Genomic DNA, 21,982 nt, shown 5'->3' on the forward strand with positions numbered 1-21,982 from the left:
GGAAGGGGAAGAGTGCACGGGAGTGAATATTTTGAAGGAGCCAAAGAAAACATTGGTGATCGTACATTTAATAAATTGGGTTGGGTATGATTTAGGACTTTTAAACGTAAGCATTAGATATTTTTTGTTCACTAAAGTTAATTCTTAACATTCAGCAGAGTTGTAATATGTTTTGTTCAGATCAGATTCTATAATTCACTTTCTAATTTAAGGGAAACTTAAAGCAGGTAATTTTCTGATGTGGAATGAGGCTCCATTATGAATTGAACCAGTTAGAAATGTGATCTTTCGTGAAAGATCATTAATAAAACGATAACTTTGGTTTACTTATATACCACCTAAGCGTTATATAGGAAACTTTGTTGGGTGCCTGGGGGTTTTGGTTATTATGTGATAATGGTCTCTGTCTTTACTGGTGGAGAGTTAGGTTAATTACAGATTAATTACATTTTGAGTGTTTTAGTTTTGTTCCTTGAAACTAGGCAAGACTACTTTTGATGACAATGAGAAAAAAATCATGTCAGACATTTTCCGTCTTCTTTTATAGTTAGAACATGAAAATGCCCAGTTAAGAAATGTAACTTTCTCTTTGTCTGAAGCCCTTCATGTCCACAAGCATGATCCTGGATGATGAAGGTGTTTTGGGCAGCATTGAGAATTCTTTTCAGAAGTTCCATGCTTTCCTGGATCTCCTTAAAGATGCTGGGTTAGTTCATTTCTCTTCATGGCGTTCTTCTCTTTGCGACTGTAATGGTAGTTTGCTGAGGAACTGGAGCAATTTTCATCACTTACGTGGCCATATTTAGCCAAATTTAGTGTAATTATAGGTAATATAGTTGACGTTTTAAAAGGAGGAATTAAATTTTTTAAGAAATGCAAATAGGGGAGCCTGCTTTGGTAGAGTGGGGAGCCCATTATAAAAGAGTAACCTGTAGAGAGTAATTAGTAGGTACAGTTTTTTGTAAAGACTAAATTGAAAGCAGTTTTCATTGAAAATATTCGGGAATGGATAAGAATTTTCCTATCTTTCATTTACTTTGCTTGTTTGATAAGTTTGAATTAAAGTTATTTTTGTCTTAGACATAAAAATTATTATTAATCTGCAGGGAAGATATAGGTCAGTGGTTCTCAACCATGAGCAATTTTGCTGAAAGAGGGAAGTGGAGATTGATAGTTGATGGAGTGGTGTTTTGTCAGTGAATGAGTTGGTGTTGGGAAGGAAGGAACAAACACATTCTTGGAAACTGGAGGAAAGGTGGTAAAGAAGTGTGGGAATGGAGGTGTGACTGGCAGTGGACGGGGTGCATGGTACATGTTGAAGCTGCTAGTGAGACAGTGGGATGTCTCCTAGAGGATGAATCTGGAAAGGGCTGAGAAATTGGGGGAGAGAGAGGCTTGTAGTATGGAGTAGGATGTTGGCTTTTAAGATTTTAGAAGTATTTCATGATTGTAGGTCTGGGGAAATCTAAACTGCTCTTCTGTGATTATAATAACCTTTATCTTTTCTCCTCTCCTCCTCTGGTCCAGGCTTGGGCAGCTGGCCACAATGGCTGGTATAGATCAGTCAGATTTTCATTTACTAGGTCGTCCCCAGATGAATTCTACTGTTAGTAGTCCACCTAAAGAAGAAAAGAAGGCACTTGAAGAAGAAAAATCAGAATCAAAGCAGAGTGCCCCAGGACCAACGCAAAATCTCCAAGTAAGTGGAGAGGACAGCACTTAAGGATTCTAAGAGTGATTAGCAAAAAGGAAATGACCAAGTCAGAGAGAAAATAATAATGGTCAGTCTCTAATAGTTCACGTGCTCGGGAGCTAGAAGACTCTGGAGTCCTCCCCAAATCTGAGATTAGTAAATGTGGGCCCGTTTCATGATACTGTATTGTTGTACATAAGAAAACTGGAAGTTCTTTAGAAAGTGTATGAGTTAAAGCAAACTCTCCTTAATGAAGAAAGAAAACATTACAGAAAATATTCCAAATTTTAAGTTGTATAAATGTCTGTTCTATTCATATTTTATCTAGGTTTCTATTTGTATGCAGTCAGCTTAACAATGAAGGAACACTAATGGAGGTACACGTACTGATACAATTCTTAAAATAAGTAATCTTGACATAGCTGATACGTAAGATATTACAGTGACTCACCTGGTCATGGGAATGGGAGGGGAAACCTGTCAGCTTTTCCTCCAGCCTCACTTGGAGCCCCCTTCGCCCAGCTCAGCCAATCTCAGACTGGTCTTGGGAACTGACTGGTCTTGGGAACTGACAGTCTGGTCACAAACTATATTATATACTGTTCACATGTGCCTGGAGGATAGCAAAGAAATTAATTTTCTTACAGAGTAGGGTTTTATTTTTAGTGAGGGGAAGGAAATGGGTAATAACTACCCCAGTCACCAAAGTCTGAAAATGTAGCGGACATAGCCTTGGATATAGCTAGGTTAAGCTGAGAATCACTTGGCAGGATATAATTAAGAGAAAAACTGGCTCTGAAATCTTCTGAATAATCAATTGACTGTGTTAATAATAAGATCACAGAGTAACACTGAAGTTTTGAACTCTACTTTTTAATGGTTGGCTTTGTTCATCACTGAATTTTTGTCTTGTCTTTTGTCTTTCCCTCCAGTTTCAGAAAATTACAGGTGATGCTGGGATTCCTTTGCCTGTCGACTCCTTCCATGTCCCAGTCTCTACTCAGGAGGCCTTAGAAACTTCCAAAGACAACCTGGGGGTCGCAGTCACAGAGCAGCAGCAGGAGTCTTTTGAAGATTTCATTGCTAGAACATGTTCTCCTTCAGCAGACGTCATTTCTGGAACTGGAAGTCAAAGAAAAGAAGAGGAATTACCTAGATATAGCAGGTCTTCTTCAGAGAAAATGACCAGAGCATAATATACCAAAAACTACTCTGCTAAGAAACAACCTGGGAAGGACCTGCATTCCTGCTCTGACTCACCTGTAAAGCAGAAAAGCAAAGGAATTGGGCAAAATAATTCTTTGCTTAATGAACCAATTAGAAGTGAGTCTTCGAAAAAACACATTTCTGTTAAGAAAGAGAGTACAATAGTGACTGTTTCTTCAAAGACAACTAAAAGTAAACTCAGTCTACTAGAACATTCTGAAAGTGATACTCTTGGATCTGATTGTGAATTTCCAGAAAGCATCCATATTCCATCACACCTAACATAGGTCTAAATATTTTAAAATCTTTTAAAATTATGTTTTTGCCTTCAAATTTTAATAAATTACTTATGTTTTTATTACAGCATATGGTGTTTTAAAATACTTGACTGGAAGCCATTAGAGAAAGATTTATCTATACTTTTTTATTATAATGAAAGTTTTGGTGTATTTTTCCTTGTGACAGTTTGCACCATTCATTCAGCTAGTGTTTACTGAGGGCTTCATATGTACAGTACTTTTCTGGGTGCTATTGCTTTCAGCAGTGAACAAAATAAAGCTTTTGCTCTCCTGGAACTAACACTCTGTGGTGGGAGAAAACATAAACAACAAAACAGGGTAAGGGGTAAAAAGAGATGGGAATAATAAATGGCATAGTTTTACCATTTGGTTAACTGTCAAACTATTATAAATCGTATGGCCAGAAGCCATTGACATATTTTAATTCACAATAACCAGAGAGCATCAAACAATTTACCAAGGCACTTAACCGTGTTTATGGATTACAGCAACAGTATGAGGTAGGGAACTATTACCATCCCCATTTATAGATGAGGAGTCTGAGGAGACACTATGTGAGTTGCCCAGAATTACACAGCTGTAAGTAAGTGGGAAGCTGGGATGTGACCAGAACCCATGCTCTTTTTTTTTAATGTATGGACTTTTTTTAAAGATTTATGTGATTTTTTTAAAGATTTTTTTTGATGTCGACTATTTTTAAAGTCTTTATGGAATTTGTTACAGTATTGCTTCTGTTTTATGTTTTGGTTTTTTGGTCGCAAGGCACGTGGGATCTTAGCTCCCCAACCAGGGATCGAACCCTCACCCCCTCCATCGGAAGGCGAAGTCTTAACCACTGGACCACTAGGGAAGTCCCCCTTCTGTGGTGATTTTTATGGCAGTTTTTTTAAATTTTATTTTTTATTGATGTATAGAATTACAGTGTTGTGTTAATTACTGCTGCACAGAAAAGTGACTCATTTATACATTTATATACATTCTTTTTCATATTCTTTTCCATTATGGTTTATCACAGGATATTGAATATAGTTCCCTGTGCTATACAGTAGGACCTTTTGGGTTTTTTTTAAATACATCCACTTTTTAAAAAATAAATGTATTTATTTTATTTTTGGCTATGTTGGGTCTCCATTGCTACACGCGGGTTTTCTGTAGTTGCGGTGAGCGGGGGCTACTCTTCTATGCGGTGTGCAGGCTTCTCATTTTGGTGGCTTCTCTTGTTGCAGAGCATGGGCTCTAGGTGCATGGAGTTCAGTAGTTGTGGCACACAGGCTTCAGTAGCTGTGACTCGCAGGCTCTACAGCGCAGGCTCAGTAGTTGTGGCAAAATAGTCAATAATTTAATACTGAATGGAGAATTAAGGACTCTAGAGCTAACCTTTGGAGAAAAGTAAGAACAGAAAAGATAAGATTTGGAACACTCATTATTATTCCTGTTTTCATATAACAGGGTTTCTTGTCATCCAACTATTCGTTATCTACATCCTAATTTTAAGGTGTCTATAGATTCCAGCCCTTCTAAGTCAGCAAACTGATCATCCTGTTTCAGCAAATTACTCACTGATGGATTCATAACATAAACATAATACCATATAATAGAAATAAAATTCAAATCAACTTTAAAGTGAAATTCTGAATTTTAAAGATATAATATCATGAAGCCACTGTAAATAATACCAGAGATCTGCTGGGTTAAACATACAAAGCCATTGATAAATGAGGATGTGTAGTTAACAATTTAAAAAAGAGATACAATAGAAGTAAAAGAAAAAACAATTGAGTATCAAATAATTAAGAGAAGGCCTCGGAAAACTGTTGAATTTTTACCAGAATTAGCCTGTTTGAGCTGCTAACATTGAACATGCAGTGAAGGACAGTTTACTGTCCCATAAACCAGTTTTGCTGAAATAATCACTCAAAACAAAATGTAATTCTTTTTTTTTAATTGTGGCACTTGTGCTTAATTAAAATTTAACCTAAATTTTACTGGCTATAACAGAAAATATACTGGATTCGTTTATATAATAACATATTTTGACATAAATTTCAAATGAAAATTATTTTCAAATGTATTTTCAATTACTCTTCAGTCACTACAGATGATTTTAAGTATATGGATTTTTTTTTTCATGTACAAATCATCCTTGAAAAATAAGGATTCTTTTACTTGAGTAGGACTTATCTTAATCCAGAGATCAGATCTAGGTCCAATAGACAAAATTTTAAAACTTAAAATTTTCTAATAGTAAAAGGCACTTAAAAGGTTAAAACCTCCTAACAGACCAGCATTCCGACTATAGAATCAGCTGACTTATGGGTAGTGAGCATTTTGTTATCAAAATACTCATCCACAGCTGAGTGAGCCTATAGCATGGATACATGGTAGATTTCTGTACCAGAAATTGGATGAGCTTGTGTGTGGATCTCCTTCCAAATGCTAAGATTTCAAGGGCTTAACTGAGACCAGAACAGCATTTTCCAAAGTTGCTGGAAACAAAGAGTCCTTTAAAATGTTCCACTGACAAAGGGTTGTAGAGCCAAATAAAGTTTAAAAACACTTCAGACCAAACTCTACTTAATAGTGAAATTCACAGAGCACATTATAGCTTATTCCACATCTCAAAAGTCCTGCAGTCACGAAACATGTTTAAATTTACTGAACCCAGGATTTCTCAAGTTTATTTTACTACAAAATCCTTTTTCTTACTTTTTTTTCTTTTTTGTTGACTTCACATTCACTAATGTCCCATGGGAGCATAGGTGATATTCAAAATATTTAACAAACTTCAAGTGAAGGCGCTAAACAATCAGGAAGCTGTCTGACTAATTAGACTGACCCTAAAACTAGTGTTCTTTGGATCACTATTTAGAGGAAAAATCTGGTTTAAAACTGAGATCTTAATTGATAATCTAATGCCATCAATCTGCAAAGTTGCCTTAATTAGTAGGGTTTTTTTTTCTTTTTTTTTTGGTTACAGTTGCTGGACTTAAAGTGTAGCTGATATAACGTAAATCATTTCAAAAAGGTCAAATGTATGATGTCACATGTTCTCTAGCATCAAATCCATTTCACTAAGTCTAAAATAATCTCTTTCAAGAGACGCAATATTTTTTTAACCCTGGAAGGTTCGGTTCTAACCTTAAAATAACTTAAAGACACTTTTCAAAACTAAACTAAAAATTGAAAAAATAAATAATAAGTAGAAAAGGGCAAGAGCTAAAGTAAGAGACATTTTCACTGGCCATTAAAAAAATTCTCTTCTTAAATCTGATTTTTAAAAATTAATAGAAAAGACTGGCAATTAACTTATTTTCCCTGGTGACTACTGCCTGTTTGGGGTGATACAAACATTTACCTAGATAACTGTGCTTTAGGAGTAATAAGAATTATATTTTTGGTCTCTGTCCCAGTTTCTGCCACAGAGTTTCTAACACCCTTGGTATTTCCTAAGTGATGAGATGATAATGGTGTCTTTTGTTATGTTAACAAGGTGATCTTTGGAAAGCACCTAAGGATGGGAGCGGGCAGCCTGTGGAGCCAACCTTGTGATTAGAGGTTGGAACTTTCAGTCCCACCCCCTTGCCCTCAGAGCAGGGAAGAGGCACTTAAGGCTGAGCTCAATTGCCCATGGCCAATGAGTTGTTCAGTCACACCTGTGTACTGAAGCCTCCATAAACCCCCAAGGACAGGGTTCAGGGAGCTTCCCAGTTGGTGAGCACATGGAGATTTGGGGCGAGTGGGCTCCATGCTTTCTCCCCATACCTCGTCCTATACATGTTTCCTATCTGGCTGTTGCTGAGTTTTATCATTTTATAATACACCGGTTAATCTAGTTAATAGAATATTTCTGTGAGTTCTATGAGTCACTTGGGCAAATTAATTAAAGCTAAGAAGGGGGTCGTTGGAACCTCTGACCTGTGGTACAAGGGTCAGAAGCACAGGTGACAACATATACTTGGTGACTGGCACCTGAAGTGTGTGTGTGCATTCCTGCTGGACTGAGCCCTTAACATGTGAGATCTGATGCTATCTACAGGTAGATAGTGCCAGAATTGAGTTGAATTATAGGACACCCAGCCGTTTGAGCACTGCTACGCTCTCTCATTGGAAATGGGGTGCTCAGGACCACTTAATGCTTTCCAGGCTCTGGCTTCTGTGAATTCATGACAACAGTAACCTCTGAAACATACACATGTACGTTTGCCACAAAAAACTTCTGATAGACACGTAAGAAATTAATAAAAGTTGCTAAGAAAGGGGGTAAGGGACCTAACATTGGTTGGATGAGGGGGAAAAATATTCCAGAAGGAATTACTACTACTATCTATCTTTTGATAGTATGTGATTTTTAAATGTGTGATCTCATTAGATTTTCCAAATACAAATAAACAAGATAATTATCCTTTTTTTTAAAAAAAGGCTGAAGAAAATGTAGTTTTATATACTTCAGGAAAAAGAAAATTGAGGGCGGATTTGATTATAGTGTTCAGTAGGCCAAGAAATGTGAATAAAGAAAGAATTATTATAAAGGGGCCAGAAAAATGATTTAGGAGACAAGACTTTAGGAGACACTTTCTGATAAGCAGAGCAGTAACTCTTGCCCATTTCCTTTGTTTTTGGCCACGAATGGTTAAAGGCTCCTGTGAGAGGGCTTACAAGGGGACTAATGTCCACATCAAGTGGATAGCTTAGATCCTGATACGAACTACTGGAAATTATCCAGGGCCCAGGAAAGAAGTACTGGTAAGCTGCAGTTGCCAGCACGGTGCTTGGTAGATGTAAATATTTGTGGGTCTGCTAAATTAACGGTAAGACTATAATTCATAATACCTTGCACACAAACTAGATTGGTAAGTTTTCAGTGGATGACTTTATTACCATTCCGAACTCAGATGGAACAGTACTCCTCAATGACTGAGAAATCAATCTTCCTCAATCTTCATGTATCACCATCTGCAAACATTGCTCTCTGTCACAGATTACCTGCCTTCAGCTATGGATGAGACAGTGAGATGCATTTCATTCTCCTCTTCCTGGACACACAGAACAATGACCTTTTCTAACCTCCCTTGGAGCCAGGCAGAGGTCAAGTTTTTGCATTCTTGTTGAAAGGGTATGGGTCTACCACTTTCAGGCCTGGCCAGGAGATATTATGCATGATTGCCCATGTTCCCTTCTGCTGTAGTTTAGGTAGTCATGCATTTAAGACAACACCTCAAGGTGGAGGGGGCATGGGTTCCTGATTCACTACTTGAAAGCAATCTGCTAAGAATGAACCACCTAATTCACACGGGTCTCTGACAAGAGAAATAAACATTTATTAAGTTAAGACACTTGGCTTTCAGGAGTGTTTGTTATACCACCTAGCATCAATTACCTTGAGTAATTCATTGCTAAACTGGTACACTGGTAATAACCACGGACTAGTGATGAGTCTACTTAATTCCAATCCTCTCCATTTCTCATTGCTGATTTACTCTATACTCACCAGAAATTATTTTTCATAGGACTTCTTGATGACCATGTCAGTCTAGAATTATCCATAGTATCTCTGTCTATCTCTTCCTCCAATTCAACTTCCCAGTAGGGGACTGGCATTACCCCTCTGTGTAGATACAACCATGGAGGATCAGGTCCTAACGAGATCGTATCTAGAAGGGCCCTGTTCTACAAGGTTAATGGTTTATTTTGCTATACCTTGGATTCATACGTTGATTTAAAATAAAAAGTGACATGATTTTTGAAGGTTGAAGCTGAGTGGCTGAACCAAATTTCTATAATCAAGTTAACATATATTTTCCCCCTGAGTCTGTACTAGGTCATTTCTTAAAAATTATTTTTTCTATCCTATGAATCTATATGTTTACATGAGCATTAGTTATTATTCCCAACGTCTATGTTATGGACGGAAAATAGGATTCTTCTTGTGTCCCAACTCAAATCAAACAGTAAAGCACTGTTTACATTATACAAGGTTTACATTGCACAGGACTGTTTATATTCTACAAGGATCCTGAGGTCATGTCTAGACCCAATGGGGAAAAATGTCATAATAGATTAGTAAGGACTGTAATGAAGATGGAAGGGGAAAGTGGTGGCATATGTGCTAGGCATTTATTTCCCCAACTGAGGTCATTTCCTTGTCATGTATCACAATGCTACTGTAGTTGCTCATGTGCTGCAATCCACTGCCCACCCATCCACCCATCTAACATTTTTGAGGACTTAATCTGTGCCAAGGACTCTACTCTCTGCCTGAAAGGCAAGTGAAAAGTACAACCCAGGTCTTTCCTGAAGGAGCACATAAAGGAAGACTGATCTCTGAATAGTAAGTGACACAAGATAATGGCTGAATGGGTGGTTGCTTTTATCGTGTACTTGCAGGATAGAAAGCAGAGAGAAAAATAGCTCCAAAGAGTTGGACAGTTATATTATCATTGATTTTCGAGTGACCACCAATTAAAGGGCATGCTTAGCAGCTAGAAATGAGGACCTCATTAGATGACTACAAGAGCCAGACACTTTCAAAACTTTCCCCTAAACTCTCAGTTCCATTTTCATTTCATGAAGAGACAGCTTGGGAAGTCAGAGGTCACGCTATTGTATGTCCACAACAGGGATGATTTAAGGCACTGGTAAGCTCCTGCTGAGCTGCCACCTAAGGTCATATGACTGTGAATCAGGGCGGGATATAATGACTTGGGCAACATTCTTTCCTGCAAATACGTACAAGACGGATGATGAATAGTATTGAAGTATAATATATGGTGCCGATCATGAATTTAAATTCCCTCAGAAATGGAGGAGAAACAATTAGCAAAGGGCATTCTTGACTTCGTTGAGCAGCAATGCCTCTCTGACTCCCGAGACACTCATTTTCAGCAGTCAGGCCACAAGATGTGTCTTCAATTTCTGCAAAATCTAGTTCTAGCTAGATTTGGGGTACTAATGGGAACATGATCTTAATGGATGTCTCATGTTTCTCATGCAGTGTGGCTGTGGAATTTTATGGGATGGAGTCAACAAAAAAGACAGGTCCTTTTTTAAAGCATTCTTTGTATCTGTTCAATCTTGTCACTACCATAGTGTCCTAGTAAAAGGACGTTTCAGGGACTGTGTGAGGCCTGGTACAGTGCGTTTTTATAGTCAGAGTGGGTCAGCGGATGGAGAATCACATGAGAGAAAACAAGAGGATGAGGTGCTATTCCTGGCTCCAGCTTCACCTCAGAGAATGACCTTGGCAGAAGCACTTAACCTCACTTTGAATCTTTGAACCTCAGTTTTCTTATCTGTGAAATGAGGAAAGAACATCTGCCCCTTTGCTCCCTCTCAGGATTGTTGGAGGATTAAACAGATCAGGGCTATAACCTGAAGTACAGTGAACTCATGAGGAAAAAAATTAGACATCACTTAACTGTATAATATTCTTTTTAATCATTACTAATTTCCAAAGGTGAAGAAAACCTTGTTTAAAAAAAATATGTAAGCTGATTGTTTTTCTGGAAACAAAATAAAGGCTCAACTAGCAACCCTGCATTATAAAAGAGAACCTGAAATGCACATTCCAAATCTACTTCGAGACAGAAAGACCCCCAAATTCCTTCCAGTTTCCTAAGATTTTTCCACTATAATTTTTTTTGTTATTGTCTTCTTCATAAAATGTTAGTTATATTTTGGGGTTTTGCTATTGCATAGTTTAGCATATATAAGGAAATCGTCTTTCCAATTCACTAATAAAAAAGGGAGTACAGGAGAGAAGAAGGAAGAGAGGGAAGACAGAAGGAATAAATAGAGAACAAACCCACGTGGCTAGAAGAAACTGACCTGAGAAGACAAAACAATTCATAATTTAAAATACTATATAATACAAATGAAGCGAAAGATGTGTTTGCCCAGAAGAGGACTGACTTGAAGTAAACTGATATGATTTTCTGGATAACACCCTGTATTTCCCTGCTTTAGTGAAACAGTCACTCATAGAAGAGCTCTATCTACAGGGAAATTATGAAAGAAATAATCTTCATTTCTCCATGATTCTTTAAAACCAAATTGGACTTTATTCCTTCTTATTTCTCTCTCAAGCTCCACTCTTTGACATAGAAAATAGCATTCTGGAATGACTTAGAATTAGAGATCAGTCAATATTTCATGATTTTAAGGTTCTTCATTATGAACAATGTGAATTTGGACCCAATAATCCTAATCCTAGCTTTTTCTTTAGTTCTATAGTTCTATTAGGCCATGTTGTTAGAGCACTGTTTACACTTATTGCCAATAGTCTCTGGATTGGAGGTCGAACTGTTACTTACCTTCTTCAGCATACCCTTCAATGATTAAATGCCCCCAAGGACTTTTAAGAATCATTTTCATCTTGTAAATATTTTTAAATTGACATCTTAACTTTATAGTTGCTTCCCCTGTGAGGGAAAGAGACTAGGGTGATGGAGGGTTTTTGCTTCTTACTTTGTATTTTTTCAAGTACTTATTACTTTTTAAATTAAAATCAAGGAACCAGCACAAGAATGCTAGTAAGGTGTAAGTGAGATGTAATGCTTGGTGCATAAGGGTTCAATAGTCCACTGTGAGAATGCAGCCTTTTGAACAACCTCAGTGATAAGTGGGAACCACTTGTCCACGACTATTTTATTTAAGATGCAATACTCATTTCTATCCCCTTCAATACATTTTAAGTACCCCAAGCTAGAATAATGGGGCTAGAGGTGCAAGAAGAATATTATACCAAACAGGGGCAATATAAAAAAACATTACAATCAAATTTTCCTTATTAAAAATATAAGTCAAAAACCTAAATACACTATTATTCCACGGAGTTTTAAGGTATATTAAAAACATTGTGATAGGATGTTTCAAAAATTATGGTACAATCCCCTTCTGACACCCTCATTCCTGAGTCACCACTTCAGCAGGACTGGGCTTTGGCACACTCAACCCACATGATGAGACAATAGCAAAAGAGCTTGATGGCTCAGTTGCCGAGGACTAGCCCACTAGGTTCTGAAGACAAGTGGACCAGGTGCTCCCACTGTCCATGCCAACCACCAAACCTGTGAGTGAGGCTGTCTCAGACCAGCTCTCACTCAGCTGATCCATCAGTTGACTAAAACTGCACGAAGGAGCCCAGATAAAACCAAAAGTAAACACTACCCAGATGAATCCAGTCCCAAATTGCCAAGTAATTGCTATTTTAAGCCACTAAGTCTTTTGTTGTTTTGGTTTTTATATCTTTATTGGAGTATAATTTCTTTACAATGGTGTGTTAGTTTCTGCTTTATAACAAAGTGAATCAGTTATACATATACGCATGTTCCCATATCTCTTCCCTCTTGTGTCTCCCTCCCTCCCACCCTCCCTATCCCACCCCTCTAGGTGGTCACAAAGCACCAAGCTGATCTCCCTAAGCCACTAAATTGTGAGGTGGTTTGTAATACAGCAAAAGCTAATCTATACTCTAATACGATTTGGTCAAGTGGGTTTATCCTTGAGAATGCAAGGTTGGTTCAGTATCAGCCAATCAATTCATGTGATTCACTGTATTAGTTAAAAAAAAGGAGAAAATCATATCATCATTCTTTTTAGATACAGGAGATAAAAAGCATCCCATGAGGTTCAAAATCTATTGGGTAGGGTAAATTTTATAAAACTAGATCCAAATAATAACTATCTTTCCTTGATAAAGGCTATATACCAAAAATACATGGCACATGTATACACTAACAAAAATTATTATACTACTAATTTTTTTAAAAAATTAGCATTTCCTTTAAGGAGAGAATTGAGATAAAGATTTCTAACATTACTGGTCTATTGGAACTGACCTTTTTGGAGCTGTGTATTGAGAGAAATAGAAAGAGAGAGAAGGTTTAGAAGAATATAGATAAAAATGTCATATTTATAGATTGTTTTGATTATGTATTTCATTGGAAACACAGGAAAATCAATAAGCTATTAAATCTAAGAAAAGAGCTCAACATAGGGGCTGGAAAAAAATTAATACACCAAAATCAATTGTGTTCCTCCATAGCATCAATATCTAGATACAATACAAGATGAATTTACCATAGTAACAAAACCTATAGAGAGTATAGGGTTTCACCTAATAAATTATGCAGAAAACCTTCATAATGAAAACTTTATTAGAGGACACATGAGTAAAAGAAATATATATCACAGGTACGGATGAGATGACTTGCTATAAAAATATAAATGTCCTTATATTAATCTATAAAATTAAATGCAACTGTAATAAAAGGCCAAGCTGTTTTTTTTTTTTTTGAGGGACAGCATAAAAAAGTGATTCTAAAATGTATCTGGGGGACTTCCCTGGTGGCGTAGTGGTTGAGAATCCGCCTGCCAATGGAGGGAACATGGGTTCAATCCCTGGTCCAGGAAGATCCCACATGCCACGGAGCAACTAAGCTGGTGCACCACAACTACTGAGCCTGCACTCTAGAGCCCACGAACCACAACTACTGAAGCCCACGAGCCTGGAGCCTGTGCTCCGCAATAAGGGAAGCCACTGCAATGAGAAGCCTGTGCACCACAACAAAGAGTAGCCTCCTGCCCCACCCCTCACTGCAACTAGACAAAGCTCGCACGCAGCAATGAAGACCTAATGCAGCCAAAAAAAAAAAAAAAAGAAAAGAAAAAAAAGAGCAGATTGTTCTATCTCCTATAAAAAAATTAAAATAAAATAAAATAAAATGTATCTGGAAGAATAAAGTTCTCCATACAGCTAAGGTAGTTTTGAAAAATAAGCTCAAAATGGAGAATGTGCCCTATACATTAAGATATATTGGGAAGTCATGATAGATAAGAACTGTGTGATGCCCTTGGAAGAAACGGCAAACAAGAAAACAAATCAAACAGGTGGCCTAGAAATAGAGCTATATACAGATAGGAAGTTGGCACATGAAAGAGATGGAATCATAGTCCAATGGAGGAAGCTGAATTACAGCTTTTGGGGAAACAGTCTCATTTTATTTTATTTTATTTTATTTTATTTTTTGGTACGCGGGCCTCTCACTGCTGCGGCCTCTCCCGTTGCGGAGCACAGGCTCCGGACACGCAGGCCCAGCGGCCATGGCTCACGGGCCCAGCCGCTCTGCGGCACGTGGGATCCTCGCGGACCGGGGCACGAACCCGCGCCCCCTGCATCGTCAGGCGGACTCTCAACCGCTGCGCCACCAGGGAAGCCCAACAGTCTCCTTTTAAAAAGAGATATGAGACTGGATCTTAACCTAGTGATATCACTTATGTTGTACCCAGTCCTATATAGCTCACCTAATCTTCACAAAAAAATCCACAAGGCATAAACTATTATCCTCATTTTACAGGTGGAAAAACTGAGGTATGAGAGATAAAATGACTAGCCTAAGAAGTACATGGTGGAGCTGGAACTTAAACCCCACAGAAATCATTCTATTAACCATTATGTTATATAATTCCACCTAATGTACAAAACTAAAATACAATAGTTTTAATATCTAAATGTGAAAAATAAAATCTAGAGAGAATAAAAGAAATTGCAAGGTAATTTATTTGTGATTTCAGGGTAAGAGATGAAATAGATCTTTGAAAAATAAAGAAGCATACATTGTATGAAGCAAAAGTGATGAATTTAACTATATTAAAATTATAAATTTATTAATATAAAAAATCTGATTTAAAAAAATGGGCAGAAGAGCTGAAGAGACATTTTTCCAAAGAAAACATACAGATGGCCAACAGGCACATGAAAAGATGCTCAACATCACTAGCCATCAGGGAAATGCAAATCAAAACCACAATGAGAGATCACCTCACACATGTCAGAATGGCTATCATAAAAAAGAACAAAACGAACAAGCCTTGGCGAGGATGTGGAGAAAAGGGAACCCTGGTACACTGTTGGTGGGAATGTTAACTGATGTAGCCACTAGAGGGGTGGGATAGGGAGGGTGGGAGGGAGACACAAGAGGAAGAAGATATGGGGACATATGTATATGTATAGCTGACTCACTTCGTTATAAAGCAGAAACTAACACACCATTGTAAAGCAACTATACTCCAATAAAGATGTTAATAAAAACAGAAACAAAACAGAACAACCATATAATCCAGTAATTCCACTCCTGGGTATATATCTGAAGAAAACAGAAACACTGATTTGAAAAGATGCATGCACCCACATCCAGTGTTTATAACAGCATTGTTTACAATAGCCAAGATATGGAAGCAACCTAAGTGTCCATCAACAGATGAATGAATAAAGAATGCATGCCATATATACACAATGGAACACTGCTCAGCCATAAAAAATGATTAAATTGTGCCATTTGCAACAACATAGATGGACCTGGAGGGTATTATGCTTAATGAAATAAGTCAGACAGAGACAGATACTGTAATGATATCACTTATAAGTAGAATCTAAAAAATAAGACAAATGAATGAATACAACAAAACAGAAACAGATTCACAGATATAGAAAACAACCTAGTGGTTACCAGTGGGGAGAGGGAAGCGAGAGGGGCAAGATACAGACTGGGAATTAGGAAGTGCAGACAACTATGTATAAAATAAATGAGATACAAGGATATATTGTAGGGCATGGGGAATATAGCCAATATTTTATAGTAACTTTCAATGGAGCATAATCTATAAAAATATTGAATCACCATGTTGTACACCTGAAATTAACATAATATTGTAAATCAATTATACTTTAATAAAAAATTAGAATTTTATGTACAATAAAGGATACCAAAGTCAGACTGAAAAACAGTTGATGGGTAGAAGACATATACATTATCTAAAACCCAATAAAGGACTCAACATCTGAATACAAAAACTTCTACATCTCTAAAGACACTGAATACTCAATAGAAAAATGAGCGAAGGTCATGATAGGCAATTCATAGAATGGAAAACATGAATAGCAAGAAAGTATACGAAGACCTAACTTTTCTAGAATCAGAGCAATGCAGAATTAAAACACCTTACTTCATATGAATCCACACATGCCAAATTTCCGGAAGTTAAAATGCAAATTATGCCGTGGAGCAACTACGCCTGCGCACAACTACTGAGCCTGCGCTCTAGAGCCTGGGAGCCACAACTACTGAGCCCGTGCGCCTAGAGCCTGTGCTCCGCAACAAGAGAAGCCACTGCAATGAGAAGCCTGCACACCGCAACGAAGAGTAGACCCCTCTCGCTGCAACTAGAGAGAGCCTGAGTGTAGCAACGAAGACCCAATGCAGCCAAAAATAAATAAATTGATTACTTTTTAAAAATGCAGATTAACAGCATGTGGTGACAAAGGATATGGCAAGAGAGAAATTCCAAGTATTGCTGGTGAGGGGAAAATGGTACAGCTATTCTGGGGAGGAATCTGTGAAATAAGGCATATATATGACTTCTACCTCAGCCATTCCACGGCTGCACTGTTACTCAAGGGGACATGTGGAAAGAGTGTATTAATGCTTTATGGTGGACATAAAGTGTTGAAAATAGCCTAAGTATGTATCACCAGGGTAATGGATAAGCAAAACATGGTATTAACATATGGTGGAATATTAGACAGTGGCCAGAAGCAATAATTTCTATGAAGCAACATAGACAAATTTTAAAACAATAATTTTGTGTAGAAAAAATAAAAGAATAGGATGTGATTTTTAGTCGATACTACTTTTACAAAAATTAGAAAATACAAAACAATTCGGTATTTCAAATATATACATATGTTTAAAATAACTATGAAAGGTGAGTTGGGAAATTACATATTAAATGGCCCAAATGGTGCTATATAGGGGAAAATAAAGGAAATAAATCTGGCAGAGGAACATCGGGGCCAAAACCAATCTTAAAAGTATTAGAAAATAGAGTGACCATACACACTGATGATAGAGTGACATGAACTGAGGCATATGGTCCCTTTTGAGTAAATGCCTTAAATACAAACTAAAAAAATAATGTCATAAGATTTACAAGCACTATAAAAATATTTAGCATTATTGCAGTAGATAGTAGAAATATATAACCTTTCAACTTAAATGAAAACAAGACTGATGAAATATCATCTTTGTTCCCATGTCATCCATGCAAAGGAAGAAATAATAAATCAGCTTTTAAGATAGAATTTTTTACAATGAAAGATAAAAAAACAAAGAAAAAGAAACCCTAACTGTTTATCCCATGAAGGGAGAAAAAAACAGTTTGAAAAGTCAGAGAACTCTCTGAGGACAATATTTAACATCAATTTTTGTAAAACAGAATTTTAAGAAGCTGGTTTTGAATTGTTTATAGAGTTTCTAATTAGCATGCTGAGGAAATACAGGGTCCATCTTAATCCAGAAGCAAATAAAAAGTTCTGACTCTTAAAATTCTAGGCTCTAGTGTAGGTGCGTGCTGGTGTGCTGGTGTGTATGTATGTGTGTGTGCACATTTGCTGTGTGTTTTCAATAAACTCAAGAGTACATAACGGTGTATGTTATTACATTGTAACAATTCTTGAGCAAGTCTAACTGAAGGTCAGTAGCAGACAAGTAGATGCCGCTTAGGTGGCCCCCCAAACTCTCAGGTAATGCGCAGATCTGGCTTGGCAATCATGTTCTGCTTTTAGACATAATGCATTTTTATGTTCTTGTTAGCATTGAAAGACTAACTTGAATATTCTGCAACTGACGAAATGGACAACAGAGCAGTAACCTAGAGTTTACAAGTATTTGGGGCAGTAAAACTTTAGTTCTAGATTTAACTTGGATTTTAGTCCTAATTTAACTTGGATTTTCTACAACGCATTTTTTTTCTATAAACTGGAGGTATATACCACCATAATCCTAAAAAACCTGTGACTTTGGGCTTCAGGGGTCTAAGCCTTCTCTCTAAGTGACTGAAAGGTACAACTGGATATTAGACCCGTCTAAAAATTGTCCTTTTCTGCCCTCACATACAAGGGTTCAGCTTGATTTTTGGATAGCTGTCATTAAAAAAAAAAAAAATGTGCAAAGAGCTAATGCCTTTTGCTACAAGACAAAACAATTTCTCCTGGACATGCAGTAATAGGAGGCAATGCCATGTGTTGGAAGCACGCACATATTTTATGATAGATATTAATCTGGAGGTTAACAGCTAGGTGCTCTGGTTGAAGTAGTTTATTTCAAACATACATATAATGTTAACCCACTTTGTAACAAAGCCTTCAACATTTCATATGCAGATTCTTTTTTCTTTCTAGTTTAAGCCCAAGGAAATCCCTATAAATCTTGTCACCAAAGAGAAAATATAAAGAATTCATAAGATTAAACAGTTCTTATCAATTGTATAAGAAACTAGAAATGTACTAACTAGACAAAAATGTAGATGTCTAAGAGAACGTCCAACAAACAGAAAAGTAGAGGACTGCACTGAGATTGCAATCCTGAGAAAAATACATTATTTCTAAATGAAGAAGTAAAAGGAGATAGTATAAATTGAAGCCAGAAGAAAAATTTAAAACCTACAAAAATACGAGTCAATACAAAGTTAAAAACCCATTAATTTTACTATATACCCAAAGGCTTCACAAAAGATCTCATGAATATCACAAATTAAAATAAAACAAACAAAAGTCAGAAATATTGTTTTCCCCAAATTGTACTACTACCTGCTTATTGCTTCAGTGGTAAGAAGAAAAATTATCTTCAAATAGTTAAATTGTATACCTACATATATTTTAACTCTTAGGTGGATTTGTTATATAATATATATGATCTTTAAAGAAAACTTGTTGATTGTTTATTTTGGCATCTGTTAGGAAATTCCTATTTAATTAGATAAATCTCCTTAGATAACTCTTAAATAAAAATAGATGCAAATATAGTATGTTTCATATCATTCATTTTAGACCTCTAAGAGTTGGAAAAGCTCAACCTGGAGAAGAAACTAGTTTTATTGAGGGAAGAAACTACTTTCCAGTTTAGAAGAGGAGGGATTATCCCATTTCCGTAGAGGAAGCAATCAGGAAGATACAAAAAGAATGATCCTTGCCTAGTGCTAAGGCCAGAACTACTGTGAATATTGTACCAGATCTTGTAAAAACAGCCACTGTGCTGGCACTCACAGGCCTGGGTCATGGTGTGTTTAACAATAAAACTTTGTTCCAAAGGATGGAACTCCTTTGGGCCAAAAAGCTTTCACCTGCATTACTCCATTAACCTCACTGTTTTGTTATGGGAAATGTGTTTATTTTTTGAAATGACATTGAAATATATCCTTAAAAGAACACTTTAGGTCTCAACAAGATTCTCTTCTCTTTCAGCCAACACATTACCTTTTAGAAATCAACAGTCTACTTCTTTCTTTAAGTCATCACATTTCAAAGCTGTAGCAGCTAATAAATGTTAATATGATTTTTCCAAAACTGCAATCTCCCTAAATTTCTATGCTGTCTTCTTTATCCTGTCTTTTCAAGGTAAAGGTATCTTTCCAGTTTTCTTAGCATTATCAGGATTATGGATTTTGTTCATTGTTAAAGTTCGTTATTTATGGACATAAGTTAATGTAAATGCAAAAGTATCTCATATTATTCACAAGCTGGCTGACTTAAATCACTCGCTCTTAAAACAACTTTACTGCTCTCCAATCTGTTCAAATGCACGGAAATATAAATTCAGGATGATGTGGCTTCTCTGCAATGCTTTCTTTTCAGGCTGCAGTCTACATGACAGCGTTATATCTTATCCTTGCTGCTGCTGTTGTTCAATCTATAAAATCTCTCTTGAAGACCCCCAAAACAGCTTGTAATTTAAACTTTTACTTTTGGTGACTCACTGTTTTCAAATTGCCATCTCTGACCATATCCCCCTTCCAGGGGAATTTATGCAGACTCTTAACCCATAATTGCTTTACTCTTTACCTCTATTTCTGGGTTCTTAAATTAACTGTTACATCAGTGTGCTTCATTACTCAAATTATTTTTTCTTAGGAACTTTTCCTGGAAGTAAGTTCATGCTATTTTTGACAAGCAAACATTTGACTTCTGAAAGAATTCTTATGGAAATGGGTTTATATCCCAAATGCACCACCACAAATCTTTGTGACCTTGCATAAACGTCCCTTACCATTTCAGGTGCTATCTTTACTTGACTCCAAAGTGAACTGATTAAAACTATGAGCATCTAGCTGTTATGCACTTTTGTCTCAGTTTGGTCAGTGAAACTCTCAAAAATCCATCAGATTTTCATTATTTTTATCATTAGCCTGTTTGTATAAAATAAGTTACCATTTATGGAGCCAGTGTTCTCCTTTATTCCGGCATCCAATCATTGTAAATATTTCTCATGGACACATTCTTAGAAGGCCTATGAATAACCTGGCCTCTTACTGATTCTCCCTTTTGCAGTCTTACTAGCCAGACTTCCCCAATAACTTTCAGAGAGAGTTTTCCCCCTTTCCGGGTCTTCTTTTTGACTTCTATACGCCATAGAACTTTCAAAAGTCATCACACCAATACTAATATTACCACATACCCTCCAAAAAGCTCCAAGCTGTTTATGCCTATTCGTTAAGTTAATACTTTATCAAAACTTGTCCAATTAAGTAGTTTTAGCACAGATATTTTACACATTTTAGCACAGACATGCTCTGTTTAAGGCTGACAGACCCATTAGGAATTAACTTTCTGGTACATTTTCCCTCTGACATTTTCCTCACAACTGCGTTTCCTCATAACTGAGCCATCAGTTATCTCTTGCCTATAGAAAGGCAGATAAGAGAAAAGAAAGCTAAGTGAGAAAAGATATGTAAATAGACTAGCACAATATTGGACACATAATAAGTATTCAATAAATGATAGCAAGTATTCTTACCCTTATCCTCACATTAGTTTATATGTATTAAAAACTGATTACTGGACTCAACTCTTACTTCCATTGATCATTAGATCCTCACAGAAACCTTGGAGGAAGCGAGGTTTTATCCCCATTTTACAGGTTGGGAGACTGAAGCCTAGAGGGCTTAAGTACCTTAACTGAAGTCATATAGTCAAGAAATAAGCCTGTATTTGTCACAATCACTTGCCCATGCTTTGACATGACACCACCGCCCATCATTTACCCAGCTTCACCAAGGTACTACTAAATTTTTTACTCTTATTCTCTTCTCTTTGCTTCATACTGCCATTGTCACCAGCCCACTCAAATTCACTTTTAATTTTCCAATGTTAATGAAGCGAGTAGAAGGTGGAAATTGAGGTTAAAGGAGGAAACTTTAATGTTATTCAAGGATGACTTCATCTTAACTTCCAGCCTTCGTCTACCCATTCTCTGCTCCAGTCACACGCAGAGTATTTGCTATTTCTTCCATAAGTCTTGACTTGCCTTGTCTTTATGCCACTTTTCTTTTCTCCATTTGCAATGAATCTCCCTTTCCCTTGGTTCTTCACCATTTCTTACTCCATACTCTCCATTAAAATTCAAATCTACCTTTAAAGCCCAACTCATATACCAGTTCTGTCCTGCAGTCTCCTGGATCTGCCAAGTCAGAACTAACCACTTGCTCCTCCGTGCTCCTGCAATGGCAATGATGTTAGAAGGGCGAGTGATTTTACAGCTCGCTCACCACCTGCGGGAAATATGTCCTATTTGCCCTTCCACATCCTTTCTCCACCCAACTCTATATGGATGGCTTGCATGGCCTATCTTAGTAAGTGTCCTTGCTCTGGCTTCTGTTTGGCTCACCAATGAAGAGTACCAATAGAAGATTGTAGGGAATGAAGGAGGGGAATGAAGTTAGGGTATTAATTCTT

At 37.0% G+C, this 21,982-nt stretch overlaps 1 protein-coding gene and 1 pseudogene across 1 annotated transcript in view; one reads left to right on the forward strand and one right to left on the reverse strand.

Annotated features, from left to right (window-relative positions):
- Positions 1-3,186, forward strand: part of LOC132431366 (centrosomal protein of 78 kDa-like) — a 29,938-nt pseudogene extending 26,752 nt beyond the window's left edge.
- Positions 2,546-21,982, reverse strand: part of LOC132431367 (metabotropic glutamate receptor 7-like) — a 51,735-nt gene continuing 32,298 nt past the window's right edge. Inside the window, exon 4 of the mRNA XM_060021220.1 lies at positions 2,546-2,815. The gene's annotated coding sequence lies outside the window, so the exon portion shown is untranslated. The remainder of the gene's footprint in view (positions 2,816-21,982) is intronic.

The sequence above is a fragment of the Delphinus delphis genome, chromosome 9 (assembly GCF_949987515.2).
Source record: "Delphinus delphis chromosome 9, mDelDel1.2, whole genome shotgun sequence".
NCBI lineage: Eukaryota > Metazoa > Chordata > Mammalia > Artiodactyla > Delphinidae > Delphinus > Delphinus delphis.